The sequence below is a fragment of the Trematomus bernacchii genome, unplaced genomic scaffold (assembly GCF_902827165.1).
Source record: "Trematomus bernacchii unplaced genomic scaffold, fTreBer1.1, whole genome shotgun sequence".
Lineage (NCBI taxonomy): Eukaryota > Metazoa > Chordata > Actinopteri > Perciformes > Nototheniidae > Trematomus > Trematomus bernacchii.
The window spans coordinates 432,586-436,163 of record NW_022987671.1 but is presented as its reverse complement, the minus strand read 5'-3'; positions in this window follow the sequence as shown (position 1 = coordinate 436,163).

Below are 3,578 nucleotides of genomic sequence, written 5' to 3'. Positions count from 1 at the left end.
CTGCAACAACACCTCCTTAAACACAGACTTCATGCAGCAAACCACACCCACACACACTGCTGACATCACAGTCTGAAGTTCAGCTACAGTGGGATGATGTATAGATTAAAAAGCATAAAATCCTTCCCTTAATAAACAGAACAAGGGGAAATACAGCCTCATGTGTTCAGATTTGTTTGAATTGAACAGACTACATATTTTAGATATAAGTCCTCAATGCTCTTTACATATCAACATTCACCCATTCACACACATTCATACAGAGGCAGAGGCTGCCATGCAAGGTGCTCAGGGAGACTAACATTCACACACACTCACACACGTTGGCCATACCAATTTGTGGTTAAGTATCTTGCCCAAGGTCACATGGACATGTAGAGCTACATTTTATTTACAGTTTGACTGCACCTCCAGCAGTCTGCAGCTCTCAAAGTGTTTTAAAAGAAACATGTACAGTTGGCTTCAGCATTTGGCATAATAGTGATTTAATCTAATCTGGTTTCCTATTATTAAAAGCAACACACGAATCAACCCAACGCAGTCCGCTATTGTTGTGGTTGTGAGCGGCTGGGAACACAACTGGGACTAAAAAGGAGAACCAGTTCAGAACCAGAAAAGCACGGAGCTAGAACCGAACTGGTTTGGTGGGAAGGGGCATGTAAGTGTTTAAACGGCCATTTATTTCCCCGTTAGGTTTTCACGTTCATGTGATATGATTTTATTCAACCTCTTATTCAGGGTCTCAAATGATTGATACCCTTACATTACCCATTAGAATGTATTTTACTTTCACTTTTAGATAACTGCCCTCAGTAAACCCTGCTCCCCCCTCCCTTCAGCATTTACAAGAAATGCCCCCTGTTCTTCTAAATCCCACAAAAACCTGCAGACTGCAGTCAACACTTGGGATTGCAGCTCTCAGTCTCTGTTCATGACAGAATGCAATATTAAGCTGCACTCACAAGCTTGTAAACTTTCCAAACCTTCAGCAGGGCTTTGAAATAAACAAGTTGTTCTTCACTTCCTTTGGAATGTACACCGTTGAATCCTCATACAAATTTCCCCCATTCCCACAATGGTGTTTCAAGTGGAGCTCTTCCCAGCTTCAGTCTTCCCCTCCATCACAACCCTGAGCACCTCATCATTGTATTTGATATCAGAAATGTCAATGCACAAATGGGATTTATGTTAAGACACGGAGACACAGTCCAGATGAATGCAATTTTAGATGCTACTTTTATTGACACTGTATAGTTTTACTCCAGCTCCTTCAGCAGCTGCTGTGTGGGACTGATCCACACTGTTACAGCAGCCTGAACTTTGTCAAAGTGTTTTCAAAAGAAACATTGACTGGCTGATTCAGCATACAACATAATAGTGACACTGACCATGTTCATTGATTTACTTCCTTTTCTTTCCCCTGTAGGCTTTCACGTTCATGTGATATGATTTTATTCAACCTCTTATTCAGGGACTGAAATGATTGACACCATTAATGTCCCGAATGTATTTTCCTTTCACTTTTAGATAACTGCCCTCAGTAAACCCTGCTCCCCCCTCCCTTCAGCATTTACAATAAATGCCCCCTGTTCTTCTAAATGCCAAACAAAACTGCACATACAGAGTGAAGCCAGGCCTTTGAATTGCAGCTCGAAGTCCCTGTTGATCAGCATCTCCTTATTTGAGGCCCTGATACTCCCAGGGAGTGAGTCATAACCCCAAGTGAAGGAGATCAAGTATCTGTGGGTCTTGTTCTCAGCTGAGCCAGAAGGTAAATCTCTCAATCAACCTTTTCATCCTTATTCCTTCCCTCACCTATGGTCATTAAGGTTGTCCCGGTCGGAGCCAGGTCACCCTTGAGCAAGGCACCGAACCCACATCTACTCCTGGGCGCAGGACGACTGGCAGCCTCTTCCCTCTGCCACCTCTCCACTACTGCATGTGGTCCTGTTTGTGTATGTGATCATATCAACTATGTTTGTATAACGTACAAATAAAACCAGAATGAAACAAGTAATTTCCCCTTGGGGATTAATAAAATATCTCTTCTTCATGACTGGAATAACGAGATTGTGGATACAGGCGGACGAATGGTGGGGAGATGGAGGGATAATCTCGAGCGCCTTGAAATCACCCTGTCAGAGCTGGTTTGTGAAGTATTGAGAGAACAATGTCGTATATTTTTCACTCATTCTACTGGTTTATTGTTAAAAACTGCAGCAGTTTATCAAATGACAAAGGCATGCATATTTTGCAAAGGATCACTGATGACTGAGATGTCGTATGTGAGTTGAAATGTGTGAGCTAATTTAGGCCACCATGAATGGCTACTAAAAGATCTCATATCCCAAGCTTATCAACAAGCTAATGTTGCAGCTGAAATGTTCTCCAGGTCACAAAGTCAACCTCACATGATGATGTGATACCAGTTTTCAAGCACAGTAAAAATTCTCTTCCCAGAGTATATGATGGGACCAAGGTGATGATGTACATGGTTTTAATAATACTTTTGCTTTTCAATGTTTGCCATGTCAAACCATGAGCTGGTTCAAATAATATTTGCCTTGATTTACAATATGTTCTCATTTGTTTAATCAGTACATTTTTGAAGCTTTTGTGCTTTTCCTTGCCAAATATTTCATCCAGTCCACTTTGGCCTGGATGAAATATTTCAGGATTGCACTTTTACCACACTTGAAATGTTCTCACTTGCATGGTTTCAAAACATAACTAATGCCATAATCTGTTCATTGGGGACCATAACATCAATGCTATTTTTCATTGCTGTTGCCGGACACTATTGCTCATGTAAACCTACTACTGTTGCACCCCCTGTAATCTCAGATGCACCCCAAGTCATTTTGTTCTGGAACCGGGCCTGTACATGGCCATATACTAAACAAAATACAGAGCCCATTCCGTGTCCTGTTATTGTTTACTTCCTCTCTGCCTTCTTCTGGTGATTTATCTGACGTCCAGCGCTCCGTCTTTTAACCTCTTTTCCTTTCTCTTTCTTGATCCTCCTTAGCAACCTTCATTATAGTCCTTGGCAGTGGTCTGTACTGTATTAACAACGTGTCACATGTTAAGAATTTACAATTAGAATCGAGTATTCAACTAAGCCGTGTAATACAAGTTGTTAGTAGCCTTAATGGCCTACACAGTTGTTATGCTATACCACATTGCCCTTCACTGGATGTATAATGAGCTGCACTAAACTACATTTTAGCATTTAAAATACCTAGCAATTTTTTTGCGGTTATTTTGGTGAAAGTAACTCAAAAGTAATATAAAAGTAGTGTAACTCATTACATTTCAGAGACAGTAATATTGTAATGTAACTTATTACTTTAAAAAGACAGTAATAAGTAATATGTAATATATTACATTTTGGAAGTAACTTGCCCAACACTGCTGATGACTGAGATGTCGTATGTGAGTTAAAATGTGTTACCTAATTTAGGCCAGGTGCTGTGAAACAGAGAAAGATCAACTTTGATTTAAAACCTTGAAATACAGCACCCCCATGTGGCTGGTAAACAGTGGTTGAAGAAGAAAGGGAAAATAATATTCTAAGG